Raw genomic sequence first — 21,223 nt, 5'->3', positions numbered from 1 at the left:
GCCACTGAACTCGGCATATTTATCATATTTCTGTGATGTTTTATGTGGCTTTACACAGTCTACTGCCTTTTGGATTTGTTTCCTACAATTATTAGATGGCATGGCATGCTGAGGGCAGTTAATTGTGCTCACAAACCATTCACGTGGCCTCCGTTTCCCATGTGAGTAAAGTTATATACTTATATACCATTTCTATACAAGTATTTGTTTTATTTAAGATCATTTATCGTTTATATTTATATTTAGAGCTGTAATGCACTCCAGAATCTGACGAATTGATTAGCTGTAGGCTCTAACAGTCATCTGAAGCGTTGTCATACAGTGTTATGCTGGATTTCATCAATAGTCTTACATTAACTAACACAGACTATATCTGAAGTGTTTGGAAGTAATTCGCGTTTTCCTCCTGTTGAAAAACGTCATAAGAACAATGTTTAGCGGCTCAGTGTATTACAGCAGTGTTTTTAAAAGTCTAAACACTTTATTGATATAGTGTACAACCAAGCACAAGTGGTCAGAATACAAACGAGTCACAGGTGATAAAGTATTAAGCGTTCTCCCAAAGTAAAGTGTGTCTGAACCAGGTCCAAGCTAATTACTAGGTTACCAATACTACAGTTGGTTGCTCTTACAATTTAATGCAAACTCACCTAATTTGCTTTTTTTTCTGCAAACTTTGAAATAGATTGTCTTCATGTTAGGATGTAAACATTGCTGTTGTCTGTGTTCAATCAAACTAATTTACTGAAATCAAAATGGGATGAACAATAGCAAAGAGCTTAGAATGACCAAGAGGCGACACTCAATAGAACGTTCCGTTGCAACAGCAGCGGCCAGCAACAGCCCTGGATTCCGCCATTTTGGAGTAAAAGTGATCGGCCGTTCATTGGATCTCATTACTGTCGCGATGGCAAGCAGCTGGTTTGTTCTTTCTTTCTTTCTTTCTTTCTTTCTTTCTTTCTTTCTTTCTTTCTTTCTTTCTTTATTTATTTATTTATTTATTTATTTATTTATTTATTTTAAAAGCGCATTAAAGCAGAGATATAACCTGAAAGACGACAATACAACACTTACTATCACAATTATCAGCACTTTTATTAGTTTATGTTACACACTTATAATATGCTGTTGTTCTAATGCAGTTTTCATTCCGAAATGGCCGCCACGCTCTCTGGTGGCTGTTTTCCAAATTACACTTGAGCACAGGTGTCAAACGCAGTTCCAAAAGGGCCTGCACAGTTTAGTTCCAACCCTAATTAAACACACCTGATCAAACTAATTGAGTCCTTCAGGCTTGTTTGAAACCTACAGGTAAGTGTTTTGTAGCAGGGTTGGAACTAAACTGTGCAGGGCTTCGGCCCTCCAGGAATTGAGTTTGACACCCCTGCACTAGAGTGTCGCCTCTTGTTCATTCTAAGCTCTTTGACAATAGCCAATGAAATTGTTGTTTATTAATTATCCTCGCACATTCAGCATACCAGCTGAATAATTGAAAACAAACACAGTGATTTTTACAACTAAGAATATCCAACAATACAATTTACTTCAGAATGTTGTATCATGATAACCTTATATTATTACCCAACCCTACCACACCTGGCTAATATTAATTACTTATGTTTCTTTTAAGTTATGTTTGGGTCTGAAATCACTGAAAGCGAATTGTCCTCATGCCTTAAGAAAGATCTCTTCATCAGTCTCTGTCTGTGTTTGCTCCCTGCCCTCCTGGCAGTATGAGTTTCTATGGCTCCTCTGAGACTGAGGGTGTGTGTGTGTGTGTTTTCCCATCACCTACGATAATTGAAACAAAGCCATCTATCAGCCTACTTTGGTGGTGCTTAAAGGCTCTGTTCTCTCTGGGCTCTCCTTAGGGAAGGTAGACAAGATGCTAGACTGGAGACTCACAGTTGAGACAAGAAGCCATATTGTCAGTTGTCACGCAGATGTTATAAGATCATTGGCCATAACTGAGAAATGCTACTCATTCAGTATTTTTTTTTTTCTTTAAAAAGGCAAAATAAAACAAAACTAATGTGGATTAAGTGTATTTACATCAAGTTGTTAGAGGACTGACTCAAATATTGGTAACCTATTAAACAACAGTAAACAAGGCAAACATAATGGAGACTGCTGATTGGCTGTAATGTCCACTCTGTCAGAGCATTTATTTAACACTTTTTCATAGTTTAAAAAAACCCTTAAGTGAGAGTAAAAACGTTTTTGTAAATTGAGGGAAATTTTATTAGAAATTTGCTCTCACTCGTTTCTCATGTGACACTTTAAATAGGGTTGGGCGATGTTGATCAATTTGGCATCATAAGATGTCTAGTGTGAAACATCGCGATGGACGATGCCATCGTCGTCGTAGGCGGGGGTGGTTGTTAAACATCAATTAATTCAAAACAATTTAATTAATTGTTGTAGTTTACCGTTTTCACTACCTAACCCTTTCCTTTACCCATAACCAAACCATAAATAAAAAAGTTACAAACAAATGACCACCTGTCAATCACTTTTCTTTCCACGGGACTCTGGCATGAATAGGCACAGTGATCTGTGTCGTTGTAATGGCTTTTCCCACAGCTGGTGAAGGAGACGAGAGTTCGGTTGGAGTTCACTGTTGTGTATACATTTTTATTGTATTCACTGCAAAATCCTCACTGCATGCGCGGATTTAGGAGACATTTATGCAGAATGCATCTTTGCACCTAAAAACGCCAAACGCAGCACTCAGGAACAGATTAAACCAGTTGTTAATGCTCTCGTTAACATGCTTAAATACTTGTGCTATATATGACAACATAAAAGCTTTTTTTAGTCTTCGTGTATGAGATTTAAGGTTTGCAACTCTGCTGAAGTCTGTTCTGAAATGAAAGCGTCAGTCTGACCTCATTCATAATTATTAGTCTAATTCATAATTAGTCTAGTCATAATTAGTCTACCTAAATGTTTAAATTCCCTACAAAAAATAAAAGATAAAAAAATGAAGCTGATTGGTCAGTTCTTGTCACGTGACTCACGGTGCGCTCCCAGCATTCTGAAAACTTGAGATGTTTTTAACTGAGTGCTGCATGCGCGCCGATGCCAGTATGCATGCCTTCATTGGAAATAAAAAACTTGTGTGCAAAAAAAGATGCGATATATGAAAGGCCGCTGTCATTTGATCTACTTCTTGCACAGACATGCTGGATTTACCTGAGTTGGTGACAAACTGGCTGCGGATCCATTTCTTAGCAGTTTGTGGGTCCTTCACTGGGCCTTTTCCGCTTCACAAAGTAACTTTCCAAAGACGTCTGTGTCTTACTCGGTTTGTTAGCTTGTAGGTTCAATTTTGGCACTCAAATTACTAAGAAGTAACTGAGAGAATACTGTCATTTTTCTTAATAAAATATTTTTCTAAATAAAAGATCATTCAGATTCAGATAACAAAATAATACAGAAATAATAAATGATTGCTTGTGCGGCCTGTTATTAATTGATTGACCTCAGTGTTAGGGCCCACTCCTATAAAGCATGAATGTACCAACCAGGATTATTAATGTTAAATAAAAACCATGTAGCATATCAGTCAAATTACATGTAGGTACTATTTTAATAACAGTAATACATGCATGATTACCGCTGATATTTCTAAAAACACCTAAATCTTCAACCTAACCCTACATCTAGTACATTATTTATGATCCAGTGTACTAAAACTGCAGACAGGACATTTGCACAGATGAGTACTGTACTTTTACAAAGAGACAGCAACCACCTACTGGCCTGGATGCACGATACAGCAATATTTGAGTATTGTTGAGGAAATTTGTGAGCTGGGACTGCTTATGGCTTATGATAAAAACAGGAAACTACATTGTTAACAATTTCCTGTAGAATCTACAGTAGCTCACTGGCAGCAGTTCACCAGTAACTTACCGCAAACTCAATTACAGCAAAAATATCGTATTTACATTTACAGCACCATTTATCTTGCTCTATATGTATTTATAGAATTGTATATATATCTTTTTCATAAAATATACAATAATTTTAAAATACAGTAAAATACTGCTTTACTGTCCTACAGCAAAATACAGCTCATATTACTGTTGAATACTATGTAATTTATTTGTAATTTCTTGTTTTGCAAGTTCAGATTCAGCCACATATATGTGAGGAAAAGAGCACAGCAAAGAGAACGAGCCTCGACATGGCAAATGTTTCCAAATGTTAAAGCTTTTGCTTGTTGTGTTTAGTGAAGATGTGCCTTTGTTAATTAGATTGGCTCTCACAGCTCTACAGTAAATAACCTTCTCTTAGCTCACACTGCAGAGTGATCTGCAAATGGGTCATCGATTGAGAAGCCTGACAGATAGCAGGCCGAATCCCCCACCGGTATAAAGACTGAGGGTCAAAACAGGACCAGAAGATCTGACAACTCTTTGCCCCAGCCAAGGATGAATTAAGTCAGCTTGCTGAAGCTGCTCTTTTAATCCAGAGCTCTCCAGATAGCAGCCTATGTGCTGTAATGTTAATTAGAGTTAGCACATAAAAGCAATGTCAACCCATGGGGGTCGATCTGTTCACAGATTGTTTGAGAAATCAATAATAATACCAGAGTGTGGCACTAGCTTCCATTTACTTTTCTCTCAGCCCTTTACCGGGGTGTTTGTGTGTGGAACGGCAGCAGTGCACCTCGCTCAGCAGGACAGTTTGAAATAAAACAGAGCATGGCGAATGTTAGAGCAGGTAACAGCATCTACATTTGCTCTTTTTAAATGTATTCAGCCATGGATCTTGTTGTACTTGAACAGTAGCAGACTCATGGTAACCAGAAGTGTCATTTGTGAGTTTAATCACTTAGCTTTCTCCGCTTACATTTATTTGATTTGCTTCCTTGGTTGGTTTTCATATTGTGTTATGTGCTTGTGATGGTGTGTGGTATTTCAAGGTGCCTGCAAAAAGCAACTGCAACTAAAGGTGACTAAAGTCTGTGCTAGCCGTGGGGTGCTTGATGTCTGTAAAAGAGCATGAGAATGAGATTCATTTATAGTAAGAGCTGATGAAAAGCCTGCAACATTATTCTGTTTTTTTTCTGTATGTCAAATGCATAGTTACCCCAAAAATATACACACCTTTTATTTGTTTCGAACCTTTGTGATTTTCTTACTACTGTTGAACACAAACAAAGATATTCAAAAGCAAAATGAAAAACATGTAAACATTCACTTCCATAGTAATAGTTATGCCTACTATGGAAGTTAGTGGTTTCAGCTTTTCAGCTTTATTTAATATATCTTGTTATATGTTGAACAGAAAAAGAAACTCAAAGCTTTAGAATTAATTTAGGGGGAGTAAATAGTGAGTAAATATTATTTTTTGTGTAAACTATCCCCTTAAATGCACAGAAATACAGCTGGAACTGGAAGTCTAAAAGGGGTTCTATTATGCACATCTATTTATGTATATGACAGCTGCTGTGAAAGTTTAATGCTTATGCAATGTGCCATCTAACTGCTGCTGTCTGCATGTTTTGTCAGTACACTTAGTACATTTTATATTTATAATAAATAAATAAATAAATATATATATATATATATATATATATATATATATATATATATATATATATATATATATATATATATATATATATATATATATATATATATATATATATATATATACACACACACACACACACATATATATATATATATATGAAAACGCGCAATGTCCACTACAGAGGACACAAGTCAATGGGCGGGGCCTCAGGAGGATATATATATATATATATATATATATATATATATATATATATATATATATATATATATATATATATATATATATTATCATTCCAACGAACATTCGCCAACTCAGTCACAAGCTTTTATGCTTGTAACTCTGGAGCTGTTGATAGAAATATAGTTCCTGGGTGTGTTCCATACCCAGTCATCCCCCCTATGCCATATTCATTTAGAACATTGCTTGCAACATTTAAAATTGGAATGATAAAAAAAGCATCTCTCTTAGGTGTAATTTACTTTCAAAGTACTTTTAGAGTTCTGTTTTAGCGATCTTCACGTTTACAATTGCGCTTCCTTCGTAGTGCACTTTGAAAACATTGATGTCTATATGAACACAGCCGTGGCTCATGACGAAAGCTATAGGTGACCTATATCAATAAATAATTAATAAACAATATCCTGCTTAATAATAATAGTAATAGTAATAATAATAAAAATCATCATCATCAATATTATCATTAAAATAGGATTTTTAAATTTCCTAATAAATAGTAAATATTAAATTTCATTTCTTTATAAATCACCTCATCATTCATCTTTTAATATGATTTATATGTGATATTAGAATACGTGTTAGCTTATGTGATTTTGTGGAAATATGGAATGTTCTCAGTAATATTCATAAGAAAACACAGGCCCTATATGCGCCATTTACATATATTTCAGTTAATATGGAAATGAATGCATGTTTTTACCAAATCTAATATTGATTTATTTATTTTTTATGTGTATGTGTGTACGTGTAAAGCAATATAATTTGCACAATGAAATTACGTGGTTCTTCTCTAAAGAAGTTGTTACAACCCTGTTTAGAGCATCATTATGGGCGTTTTATGTTATAACTAACGTGGTTCAAATGATGGATCTGCGACAGAGAAACTACAGTTTTTGGGAAAAACTCCTCACTACATCATTCTTTTCCCAAACAATGCATCATACTATGCAAGTTACGTCGTTGTTTGGGAATTACACCCTTGGTGTGCATCGTGATGTAACCTAGGAATGATTCATTTTAACACCCCTACTTTCTTGTTAGTCTAAACCAGTGGTCACCAAACTTGTTCCTGGAGGGCCGGTGCCCTACAGATTTTAGCTCCAACTCTAATCAAACAGAGCTACTCAAGGTCTTACTAGGTATACTTAAAACATTCAGGCAGGTGTGTTGAGGCAAGTTGGAGCTAAACCCTGCAGGGACACCGGCCCTCCAGGACCAAGATTGGTGACCCCTGGTCTAAATTATCTAAACTCAGCTTACTGTATATTGAATCTAATTTGACAAAATAACAGTTTGAGGACTGTGCTACTTTTTTAGTAATAGTAGCTTGGCTAAATTAGTATAATAGTTTGTCTAAACTCCGCCTCCACTGAATATCAACACCTATTTACAAATCACTGCTCCACCTATTGATTTGCATATGTAATTTATGGAAGAAAAAAACAAAACAAAACAGAGAAGTGGGTCTAACAAGCAAAAACCAAACAGCAAAGATGCACTGAAGACAACAAGACTCAATTTTACCAAACAGTTGTTGCATAGCCTTTCTTATTATTCCAACATACTAAGAGTGGATGAACATAAAAAGTGGATGAACTTTATTTAAATGAACAATCTGTAAGAACTTGATTCTTTGTTCACCTGATTTTACACCAAATTCATTTACAAAAAAGGCTTAATTTTACAGCGGAAGACTGAAAGTAAAGCGTGAAACTGTGAAGCTGACTGCACAACTCAATCTCACAGCAATTCATAACTTTTTGATTTAGTGGCTAACTTGTATTAATTTTTGCGATCTCATTCGTACTATTTAGTATGATTTATTCATCCCCCTATGACAACTGAGTTTAGGGGCAGGGATGGGTGTCACGCCTCCTTTTTGAAATTACATTTTCATACAACAGAACTCGCATGAATTCACACAAATTAGCCACTAAACGGACAAAATGTAAAATAGTTATGTTTCCTTGTGGGATCAGGCTGCACTGCATTTATCAAGTGGGCACTGGTGTCTGAAGCTACAATTCACCACACTTTTTCAAACCATGTGTTCAAAAGAGGGGGTTAAAACAAGTCAGAAAATAGCCTATTATAAATAGTTTATGTAAAAATCTTGACTTTATAAGTGAACCTCAGAGAACAGTACAGAAAAGAGCAGTTCATGATTCCTTTAAAGCAGGACACTGTATAATGAATCATTCATGTGGTATTTTGAGCTGAATCTTCAGATATAAAAGCACCCCTTTAAAGCAACATTGTCAGCTCATAATGCTTTTACTGTATATTTATCAAGCCATGATACAAGGTCTTAAAGATGCAGAAAGGAAAATGCTCCTTTGGTAGTTTTCGCAATCATTTGTCACTGAAATATTTCTACATCATAAATTATTATTTCCATTGTTACATGAAAAGCTGCAGTTTATATACATTGTGGAAATATGCTAGATCGATAAAAGCATAAACAATGCCACTTGACCACACAAGAGTTGCATATTTTGCAAGTGATTTGTCCCATATGAATCTGTCAGATTGAAAAAAATGTACCTAATAAAGTAAGTTTGCCAAAGTGTTTTACCTTTTCCTGCATACTAAGTCCTTCTTATGATTTAGCAGCTTCCACACATTTTTCCATTGTTTAGACAGCCTAACTAGGTACAACAGCATATTTAATAGCAGATTACCATGTAATTCAATGCTGATGTTTACGTCTGATCATTACCATCATAACAGAAACACAAATTTCTAATCAGCCAATCACATGGCAGCAACTCAATGCATTAAGCTATGTAGACATGGTCAAGATGATCTGCTGCAGTTCAAACAGAGCATCAGAATAGGGAAGAAAGGTGATTTAGGTGATTTGAACGTGGCATGGTTGTCTGTGCCAGACGGCTGGTCTGAGTATTTCAGAAACTGCTGATCTACTGGGATTTTCATCTCTAGGATTTACAGAGAATGGTACGAAAAATAGAAAATATCCAGTGAGCGGCAGTTCTGTGGCCGTAAATGCCTTGTAGTAGAATGGCCAGATTGGTTCGAGCTGATAGAAATGCAACAGTAACCCAAATAACCACTGCGAATCATCTTAGATTGGTTTCTTGAAATATAATAATGAGTTCGATGAACCTAAATGGCCTCCTCAGTCACCAGATCTCAATCCAATAGAGCACCTTTGGGATGTGGTGGAATGGGAGATTCACATCATGGATGTGCAGCCGACAAATCTGCAGCAACTGCGTGATACTATCATGTCAATTTGGATAAAAATCTCGGAGGAATTTTCCAGTACATTGTTGAATATGCCACGAAGGATTAAGGCAGTTCTGAAGGCAAAAGGGGGTCCAACAGGTGCTAGTAAGTTGTACCTAATAAAGTGGCCATTGAGTGTACCGTATATACAGGTCAGTTAACTAACCAAATCATGACATAAGTAAAAGCACTCTATACTAGGGATGGGCAAACTCAGACCTGGAGGGATGGTGTCCCTGCAGAGTTTTGCTCCAACACTAATCAAACACACATAAACATGCTAATCAGTGTGTTCAAGATCACTAGAATGCTATAGGACTTTGTGTTTGATTAGGGTTGGAGCTAGACTCTGCAGGACACCGACCCTCCAGAACCAAGTTTGCTCATCACTGCTCTATAGACAGAAGTGTATTATGACATTAATTATACTATGAGAACATGCAAAAAGTGAACAAAGAAGCAAAGCAACAAAAATGTCTAAGTTTGTACTATGGTAAATTGAAATGTGTGTTGTTGATTTGTAAAGATCAGTGTTCAAAATCTTGGAGGAAGGACAGTCAATGGCGAAAACATACTAATTATAAGTTAAAAGTACAATGAGGTCAAATAGTGTGTTCTTGAAGGTTGTGTGTAACACCTACAGTAGAGCTCTGCAGATTAGAAGAGCCAATTAAAGTCAAAGCCCCTTCAAGGCAAGTCATTTCTCTCGGCATTTCATCTTTGAAACGCCTCTCGGGCAGTATGCTTGGGCATTCTGCTTAAATGGGAAAACACCAAATTCTCCAAAACTACTTAACAAGTTTACAATTACGTTTCATATTACGAATAACCAATAGAATTATACAACAACTGCCTATTTAGTTTAATTTTTAAATGTTTGTGTCACACAAAATCTGGCGAAACCCAAGTCTGGTCCGAGTCCCTTCCCCCTAAAATTGTCATTCTATAGTGATCGCTGATTGGCTCCTCTACTAGAAGGCGGGCTTTATTTGCCATATAGCGATCTCTGATTGGCTCCTGTACTAGAATGCGGGGCTTCATTCGCCATATTGACCGCTACACTTTTCCCTATTCAAAAGTATACGAGTGACATGTCTTGTGTATTCTATAGTCTTTGTTAAAGTTCAGGTGTTTTCAGTTTATTTAATGACTAACACTGTGCAATGCTGTCACCATTTTTGCAGAGTTTGCAAAGATGGCGTTATTGAATGATGAAATATTTTAAAACCAGAACTGCACTGCTTGTTTAGCTCAAAGAGTCAGAAAGATGTTGAAAATCATCATGAAACTAAAACAGCTACTCTGAGGTTGAAATAGAGGTGCACTTTCCTGCTTCACACAAATTATTCCCTTGCGCTTGCCTGACATGTGGTTTTCATTTTGATCATATTTTTTGTATGTCTCCAAAAATGTGCTGATGCCAGCATAATTACAAGCTCTCTCTCTGACAGTTCTGTTGCATTTTTGTTGCTGCGGGCTGTTCAGTAGATTTCAGGGGCAATTATGAATTCATGTTCTTCCCTTCACAGTATATTCCTTCCTGCTTGGTTCTGAAGTGATGCACAGTATCCCCTCTAAAATAGTGATGACTCGGCCTGAAGACACACTGGCAGGTACATTGTGGGCCGAAATTGCTCTGTAATAAATCATAGCATCAATACCATTCATCTTCAGCTACGCTCTAAACACTGACTCTTGATACTGCTTGTCAGAGCCACAAGAAATCATGCATTTACTTCCATTTGGGGCTTTTAAATAGCTTTGGCAGTACTTGGTAATTGCATTTCATCAATGAAATGATTTATAGCCTCCATTAGCTGTTGAATAAACACACCCTCTTTATATGAAGAACTAAACCAACAGAACAGTAAACTAAGCAGAACCAAGAGGAACATCACCCCCCTACTTGAATGTGTTTTTGCAGCAAATATAGACAATTATGGAAAAGAAATTTACTTAAACAATTTTTTTTTTTAGATTTACTACTTGAGTAACTTGGCTTGAGTAAAATGTTGATATTTGTTCTATTCTATAAAAGTCTAAAACAATTTTTTATTTTTTTGAAAATGACATTGGTCTATAACATTATCATTTTTATTTTGTGTTGCCATTGTTACACTTTGTTAGATATTATAGTTTTTCTTAATATTTTTAACTATTAGTAATTTCGTTGTTAAAAATTTTTTTGTTTGGTATCGCTTTAAGCCCCGGTCAAATCACACAAATTTGTTATGATTTCTGCACGATTTCCTTGATTTAGGGTTTTGTGGGGATTTGTAAACAACAAATAAGCGTTGTGACACAAGATTCAATCATTTCTTCTCATGTAATATGGCATAGTTCACGATAAGTGATACTATGCCTGCGACGCCTCACAACACCATCGCAGAAAGTCTAGCATGTTCGAATTTTTCCCCTGTTCATCACGATGAGTTCCATCACGTGGGTAACACATACTGTAATCAATCATTAGTTATGTAAACTTTAACTACCTTTTCTAAAATATTAAGATGTTTTAAGCAATTTTATCTGACAGACTGTCACAAATATGCAGACATCTTCATTCTCACAATGAGTTTCTGAGTTCTCTCAGCCTCCCAAAAGAGCTTGTTCTTGTCAGGTAATCTGGAAACATGTTCAGTGTTGTGAATACATTGCAAAAGCATTTCCTGCTTATTCAAATGTGTCATTAATAGTGAAACAGTTTAATATAGGCTTCTCTAAAACTATGAATATTTCACAAAATTTTATTTAGGCTAGATTATTATTAACAAATCAAAACAATCTCATGGCAATTCGTGTTTTGGCGCATATGGCGGACTTGTTTTTGAAGCGCATCACCTCAAATGTTATTCATGGTTATAGATAACTGATCAACTAAAGATACATAAAAATGAAGATAAAAATTATAGCAAAAGAAATTATTTTCCAAGAAAAATATACTTTTGTTTGTGGCCCTCCACTACTCAACTATACGGGTAGATGATTTGTTTCATTGTGAGGAAAATAAAGATTTAATGCATGTTTCACTGTGATTGTATCACAAATCTCAGATATATATTTGCAATTTTTTTGATATGTCATTATTTTAAAGATTATGTCTTGAGCATCTGATTTTTCCTTGCTGCTGCTTATGTGCTTTTATTTCTCCCTCTCACTCACGGCAAGTTCAGGTAAGGAATTCTTTGCAGGAAAATATACATTTAGATTTTTAGACAAACACTTTTTTATATTAAAAACGAATCGTAAGTTTGATACTATTCGTGTATAATACCCTTAAATAATGTAGTTAGTTGTTTGCAAACATTAATGTTTATTATGATTGGAGAGAGAAAAAATAAATAAATTGAGAAAATTTAAATATTGTTATAGTCTCAGGATAAAAAAAAAATATTCCAAGACCCAGGAAGATTTCTTTTTTGAGATGTTAATCTTCTTACAGCAAACAATACAGAATAAAATGATTCCTTCCAGTTGCTCAAAGGGCAGTCCTTCGAGACTAGTTTTTATACAGACACACAAGCAGATGATGAAGCATTGTCTTTAATCATTTGTCTAAACAGTGTGGTTGGTTTAGTCCTATTGATTATATATCCAATTGATTGTCAGTACAATATTCTAGTAAATGGCACATTCCAATCAAACAAATACACTTCTAACTTCAACTTAAGTTCCTAAAATAATATGTTTCTGCTTTGGGAAATAACGCTCATCATAGACATCACAGGATGACTGATCATGAAGGAACGTGTAGTCTGTCACATTTGTTACTCATGACAATTCAAGACTTTATTAAGAAATAAATCGCATAATCTGACATATTGACTTTCGTAACGACAGTTAAAAATCATGTGATCTAACCAGGGCTTTAGTTTACAACCTGCAAACTACCACATAAGTGCCGTGAACTAACAGTGTACTTTTCTGTAAATATAGTACACTGCAAGTATAAAGATGTGTAAGTATAAGGGAATAAATTGTAATGCTTGGGTAATAAGGGGGTAACAACCAGATATGCAACACGCAAAGATCTGCCTAAGTATATTGAATTTACGGTGTACTTTTCTATAAAGTGCAAAGGCACAAAATATAATGTTTGGGTAATGAAGGGTTACAATAAGATATTCAACACGCAAATAACCACATAAATGTATTGAACTCACTGTGTACTTATCAGTAAGTACTGTATTCATATAAAGAATTATGCAACCTGCAAACACCTGCGTAAGTACATTACTAATAGTACCCTTATTCAGTGCTTGGGTTTTATATGGGGTGTTTGGTGAACAAAAGGTTTAAAATCTGTGAAATTATAAAACCTTATTTTATACGCTCTTTATACTTATACTTACAGAAAAGTTTTTTCACTGTAGGCTACTTACAAGGTAGTTTGCGGGTTGTAAATTAAAGCGTTACCTCATTTTTTGTATTGATCTAACTGTTAATTGCATGGTAACTTCAAATCACCATGTACTGCTTTTGCTACAGTAATCTGTAGTTTAACCATGGTATTTGTAGTAAATTATACAAGTGGTACTACACATCTATACCATTCATACATTCATTCATTTTCTTTTTGCGGCTTAGTTTATAATCTGGGGTCGCCACAGCGGAATGAACCGCCAACTTATCCAGCATATGTTTTTATGCAGCGGATGCCCTTCCAGCTGCAACCCATATCTGGGAAACATCCATACACACTCATACACACAAACACTACAGACAATTTAGCCTACCCAATTCAGTCCTGTACCGCATGTCTTTGGACTGTGGGGGAAACCGGAGCACCCGGAGGAAACCCACGCGAATGCAGGAAGAACATGCAAACTCTACACAGAAACGCTAACTGACCCAGCAGAGGCTCAAACCAGCGACTTTCTTGCTGTGAGGTGACAGCACAACCTAACGGCACTGCTTAATTTGAGCCGGATTTTGCCGGATCCTGTTCCGGAAAATGTAGGGTATTGATATGTGTGTGTGAGATAGAAAGACTGTGAATGCAAGCAAAGTGTGGATTGTGTGTGCCATGCAGAAATTAAAACCAAACTTTTGGCCCTCAACAATATTTTCAGCCAATCAGCTTTCTTATGTTCACAATCACTGGTAGGTGATTGTTTCACATGCAGTGAGCAGCGAAAATAAATAATGGCATAGTGGCCAACCTAAATGTTTGTATTGTCAAAATGGCAAAGAGTCAGTCAAACATATTTAGATTTTTTAAAACCACAAGTGAATCTGATAATGAGCCTGATCAAAAGAGATCTTGAGAAGACGAAACTCCACAAATGGATCAGGATAGCAGGAGACAGAAGCAAAGTGATCTAAAGTCAGCCAGAAAACTGTGGGCTCTTTTTGAAGATTAGAGAGTGAGCCATTTAATTATTTGTTTTTCACTTAGCACATAATAGTAAAGTCAACTGTATATTGATTGTTCATATGATTTATGTTTGTAGCTATATGTTTTCATTATTCATGATTCACCTATAACGTTTTATGGCACAAAATAATATAAGATATATTAATATAATATAATATTTGGTGGTGTTGTGTGGTGGACATCGGTCACGCTAACTTTTATTTTCTGGTTTTGTTTCAAGAATTATTCATTTACAAATTAAGCACTACATAACGGGAAACTTAAAACTGATTGATTACTCTACAAAACAAAACATGTGCTTAAATATTTTACAAATAAATGTGGTCTAATAATTCTGCATTCATTTACAGACAGAAGCTCAATGGTAGAAGACTTTGACTGTCCCAGGAGACGTAGAGGAGATGAATTAGCAAAGGTGTCATTTCCTGTCTGCGTCGCTGCCAAGGCCGCAAGATCACTCTCGCTGTTAAGAGAAGTACTGCTGGCTGTAAGTGCTGCCCTGTCGGCCTAACTGGGCCAAAATTCAATTTGCATCAACCAGAAAATCCAATGCATGGCTTAGAGAGATTTCATCCCTCAAGGTGAAGGAGAGGTGAAGTGGGAAGAAAGAGAGACAGAGAGGAAGAGAGGGTGGGACGAGCAGAAAGATGTGGCACGATGCCATTGCCATCATCCACTGAGACTTCCTGAGGTGTGTTTACAGCTCTGTGTAGACAATGATATGCAGCGTGCGTGAGTGTGTGTAAGTCTGTGTCAGTTCATTTTGTCATCTGCATTAAACAGGTTCCGCATTCTCGGTTTACTTTCAATACAACAGTGCCATTTCATACTGCTGATGTTATACAGGTTTACTAATGACACCTTTAATGCAAAGTGCTTTTTTATAGCTTATGCCAGTGTTGTGATTCATTCATTCTTTCATTTTCTTTTTGTCTTAGTCCTTTTAATAATCAGGGGTCACCACAGCAGAATGAACCACCAACTTATCCTGCATATGTTTTATGCAGTGGAGACCATTCCAGCCACAACCTAACACTGGGAAACACCCATACACTCTTTCCAAGGGTGAAGAGGCTGTGCAAGTGCTATTATTTGAAAAATATCACTATCAACCAATCAGATTCAAGAACCAGACAGAACTGTTGCATATATACAGTTGAAGTCAGAACTATTAGCCTGCCTTGATTTTTATTTTTTAAATATTTCCTAAATGATGTTTAACAGACCAAGAACATTTTCACAGTATGTCTGATAATATTTTTTCTTTAGTCTACAGAACAAACCACTGTTAAACAATAACTTGCCTAATTACAGTAACCTGCATAGTTAACCTAATTAACCTAGGTAAGCCTTTAAATGTCACTTTAAGCTGTACAGAAGTGTCTTAAAGATTATATAATCAAATATTATTTACTGTCATCATGCAAAGATAAAAGAAATCAATTTTTATAAATGAGTTATTAAAACTATTATATTTAGAAATGTGTTGAAATATATATATATATATATATATATATATATATATATATATATATATGTGTGTGTGTGTGTGTGTGTGTGTGTGTGTGTGTGTGTGTGTGTGTGTGTGTGTGTGTGTGTGTGTGTGTGTGTTTGTGTGTATGTGTGTGTGTGCAAGTATATTTTAAGACACACAACTCTATATTCAAAGCAATATCCTCATTTTGTGTGAGGAATAGGCCTAGACTCAATGTTGCAAACGCAAAATATAGAGTTGCAAAACTCACATTATAGAGACAGAATTTTGAGAAATATAGTCACAGCACAAGACATAACAATGTGAAATATACACTCATGCTGTGTCATAAGGTCAGAACAAAAACAAAAAAAAGTCTCAAGCTGTAAACTATATATATATAACGCACTGTGAAAAGTGACAGCTACACTGAGTTAGGACAAAACAAGTGAAAAATAAAGTTGTATTTGTGAGGTATTAAGTGAAAATGCAGAATATAAAGTCACATTGTGTGTTATAAACTAAAAACTGTTTGATTAATATTGCATTTGTGAGATATACTGTAGTCAGATCACATGATATTAAGTGTCAGTTTGGAAATTTAAAAGTTTGGAAAGGCATTACAGTGACGCAGTGGGTAGCATGATCACCTCACAACAAGAAGGTCGCTGGTTCGAGCCTCGGTGGGGTCAGTTGACATTTCTGTGTGGAGTTTGCATGTTCTCCCACAAGCCCAATGACATGCGGTACAGGTGAATTGGGTAGGCTAAATTGTCTGTAGTGAATGAGTGTGTATGGGTTGCAAAGATTAGTGAGTTTATTTGTACCTTGAAAAATATCTAGTCAAATATTATGTACTGTCATCATAGAAAAGATAAAATAATTCAGTTATTAGAAATGAGTTATTAAAACTATCATGTTTAAAAATGGGTTAAAAAAAAATCTTCTTTCCGTTAAACATATTTGTGGGGAAATATAAAGGGCCGCTAATAATTCTGAATTCAACTGTATATATAATTATTTTTCTACCTGTAAATAAGAAAAGAGGAATAATAAAATACAAATATGAAAAAAACTGTGCTTTGAGCATCTTCACTGTAAGACAAAAAGTTAAGTCCTTCAGTTAAGAGCAGTGAGTGATTTTGTACTTTTATTGTTTGATTATTAATGATAAAAACAGTCGGCAGCAGGAATATTGTGCGCTGTCACTTTAAGAGCAGTACAGTTCTGATTTATGGTTTCTCTTTCACATGTCCTTTGATTCTCAACTCATTTGTTTATTACATAATAATAATAATATCATGTTAATATTAATAATATTAATATAAATAATCACTAAACACCACATTTTGACACAAATTTGCATGTATTTGCCCATCAAAGAGCTCACATTCTGATGACTTTAGATGTGTGTTAGACTTTAGATGTGCTCTGCTCGTCTCTGAGGCTGAGCACATACAGTACACACAACAGCATGTGATCTCTTTCGCACTTTTAAAAACATGAATGATTCGAATGTACATCAATGAATGATGTGCATCCACTGTTGCAGAAGTTACATTACAGTACATGCTTTTAGTCATTTTCACGTGAAACTGAGCTTTGCAGAGCAACCAATGTGTACGACTGGAAAGGGGGCAGTATATGATGGAATAATTATTTTAGCTAGATAAATGTTTTTTCATAATCGTTAGAAGCCAAAATTGAAATCGAAACTAATTTTTTTTACACTATTTATTTGTGTGTGTGTGTGTTTGTGTGTGTGTGAATCATATATCTTAGCCTATTTGCACACAATCCTATCATATGGACTTGCAATATAATACACAAGTCATATGGACACCGTATACAGTGTGTTGCTGTTTTGCCATTTTATGGTGCAATTTTGAGCTCAACAGCCCGAATCCCCATTGTCTTTTTGGGTGAACCGTCCCTTTAAGGTCAGCATGTCACATTATATATGACAGAGTGCCACAATGAGACCCTCGGTGCAGTGCATCAAGACATGCTGTTTATAAAACTCAGAAACAGACAAATGAGGAAAGGGAAAGGGATGGCCTGAAGTTGAGAAGAGATTGCGAAGATGAGAGCGAGAGGCCTATAAATCAGACCCCCACCCCCCCATCCTACTCAGAAAATGAGAAAAAAAACGAAGAGTGCAGCAGTAAAACCCACTGCTCAGCTGCAGTCATCTATCTACACAAGGACGAGGCTATTAGAGAGATGACAGAGCCATGGACTTGGGTGTAACCACTCTCTCTCTCTTTCTCTCGACTCTTCGCCAATGCTTATTCTTACCAGTAAACACTGTATAGGCCTTATATATTGATTCAATGAGAACAGATGGTGGCACAGAAAGCCAGCAAGCCTATTCCTTACAGGCTTCCCATCAAAATGCATCTGCTTCATCACAAACGAGATGTCTTTGCTTATCATGTTGCATCCATTAATCAGAGCTGAAACGGCAAATGAGATGACTTGCACTTGCTATTGTAAGTATGACCTCGGCACGCATGACCACAAGAGCGTGGCGCATCGTCATTTGGATCTCGTCTGACAAGCATGCAATAATCTGACATGCAGGCCAGCTACGACCACGCGCCTCAATTAAGCTCCGAGTCACGAGAATTAACAGAGCACAAGGACCTTCTGGCCTTTTCCCCAGAAATGGTGACTGTAATTTTAACTGAGCATCCAGGAGAAGTGTTACACGATGACATGCATGTATTGCTTAAAGCGTTCGCACAGATGCATTTCAGCAGAATGCATCAAATATGTAAACTCGCACGCATCCTAATTGTGTTTAATAAGATCTAAACCAGTCTACGAATGAGCTGATCCTATTAGCGGCCAATAGACGGAATTGGATTTTCTTGCGCAAAAACAGCAAACCTTTGGAGAGTTCTCATATCTTGGAGCTTGTAATATTGATACGTCTCTGAGGAATGTTGGCTAAGAAGCCTACAGCCAACAATTTATTAAACATATCTGAATTAATGACGATGATTGAATTAATCTTTGAGTAAAGTGCAGTAATTCACTTTCATGAGAAGTAGCGAGGGTTTGAGAGCATGCTGATTGGTTCTGGGAAGAGGAGGAAATGTACTGCGCTGCATCGGTGCTTGATTGTATGCTGTTGTCAGCTAGGCTGTTGGCTAACAGTGGAGATAAAAGAGCGAAAGTGGTGATTAAAAGCCTTAATCCAGACTCAGCAGGCCTGCGTGTGAATATGAAAGGCCAATGCTGATGTACGTTTTGTAAATGCAGAAGTAAAATGTATTCTATTGACTATAATGACCAGCCTGTTTAAACAGTAAAGTGACTGCGGTGGGCCTACTGTATGCAATTTAGGGTTGGATTATGGTGGGTAATTGAGCGAAAGATGCATGAGAAGTAGCTGGAGGTTTCTTAAAAATTGCATTTAGAAGCTGTAATGTAGACTTTGCTCAGATATGGCAATTTAAAAGTGCTTTTAGAAAATAGAATGCAGGGAATGTTTCTGCTATAGCTAAAATAGGTCAGTTAAGGTAAGAGTAAACAGGGGATTGCAGCATTTAGGCTAGTCAAATGTTCTCTTCTTGTCAGTCATTTTGAACGTTCATCTTTACACACAGCCAGGGCTTGACGTTACCTTTTTTGATCACAAGCCAACATTTATAGCCACTCTGCATTTTCACTTGCCACGATTTTGTTGTTGGGTAAATATATTTTTTATGCATGCATTTGACTGACATGCTAAAATTACTTGATTTAGATTTTGTTCTGTCCACATGCCTCCTCGCTCATTTAACTTTTTTTTTTTTTTTTGAGCATGAGCAAATCGGTCATGGTTTCATAATGTCACATTACAATTTGTTTTTATTTCAGATGACTTTTCAGAGCTCAAAATTAAGGATTTACCAAATTTATCTCTAACCACACCAAAAAAAAAAAAAAAAAAAGTGAAATAAAGCTGTATACTATACTTTTTATTTAACAAAACATAAAAAACTATTTACATTTAAAAATAATAATTGTCATGCATCTAAAATATGTACAGTAATCTGTCCTGGCTAAAGGTCCCAGATCACCAGTTAACTACACATAAATGGGGAGTTAATCTCATATTAAAACAATGTTATTGTCAAAAATAATAACTAAACCATATTAACAAAAATAACTGTAAGCAAAACTTGTAATGAAAGGATGATCACACGCACATAATTAATGTTAGGCCAATTAAAAATCTGTTCAAGGAATAGTTCAAATGAAAGCAACCGGTTTCGGTTTGCTGCTTAAAAAAGAAAAATCTGGAGCTGTTAAAAGCAGCAAGACTGTGGGTGCATGAGCATCACTTTTTGTCTAGTCTATTTGAAAGAGAACCGATTACATCAGTTGCGTTTCTAGGCAAGAGAGCGCGTATCCGTTTTAAACAGTATCGTGCATCACATCAGCTGTTAGTGTGATCATCCTCTCATTCGCTATTAACCTGCTTTCTTTTGTTCACGCTAACACAATTAATTTTGTCAGTTGTGCTGCTTCTCGATTCTAAGATCGCACTTGCATGCATATTAGGCTGTCGAACCCTGCTTTTAAGAAAAGCACAATTTAAAAATCATTTTTAACCAGCCAAAGTGGCTGAGAGTGTCTGTCTAACCCACCACAGCTGAAATCTACCCGCATTTAGTGGGTTGGCTGGTATTAATTTCAAGCCCTGCATGCAGCGAATATCAAATCAGACACTAAAGTGTTAATCCAAACTTATATCAGTAGCTACGTTTCCATCCACCTATTTTTATGCGCTTCATATTTGAAAATATGCATAAAAACGTGTGTGTACAACCGAGTAGAATAAACTTTTTATTTGATAAGAAAAGATGCGCATAAACTACGATGGAAACACATTTTTACGGAACAAATTCCAGTATGCACATTTAAAAAAGGTCATGTGATTTTGTTATGAGAGATCATGTGATAATAAAAGTGTATGTGAATGGATAAATCAGCAGGCTGAGCACATTGTAAAACATCTGAAATGTTATTTTGGTCATTCTAAAATGCTTTAACCATATCAGTGTTATTTTTAATTACCTGCAGAATCAAGAGTGTCTTTGCTCTGCTTCTCACGCCTTCAAATGCCACCACGCATTCATTGCGTGTCGGCATCGTCTTCTGACGCTCAAGTTATGAATAAAGAAAAGATTCACGCACCTTTTCCTACCTCAGCAAATGGGAACACTGCTTAATTTACACGTCTTTTATGTGATATTCCAGTTTTGAGAATTAAGTTAATTCACATTTTTGGATGGAAACATAGTTAGTGCAGCTGTGTAAAGATACTTATTTTTTGTGACCGA

General features: G+C 36.0%; 1 protein-coding gene across 1 annotated transcript in view; it reads right to left on the bottom strand.

Moving 5' to 3' along the window:
* Positions 1–21,223, bottom strand: part of lrrn2 (leucine rich repeat neuronal 2) — a 97,639-nt gene that overhangs the window by 35,704 nt on the left and 40,712 nt on the right. The window lies entirely within an intron of this gene.

This window comes from Danio rerio, chromosome 11 (assembly GCF_049306965.1).
Source record: "Danio rerio strain Tuebingen ecotype United States chromosome 11, GRCz12tu, whole genome shotgun sequence".
Lineage (NCBI taxonomy): Eukaryota > Metazoa > Chordata > Actinopteri > Cypriniformes > Danionidae > Danio > Danio rerio.
The sequence above is the reverse complement of the archived record's forward strand: the minus strand, read 5'-3'. Positions and strand labels throughout refer to the sequence as shown.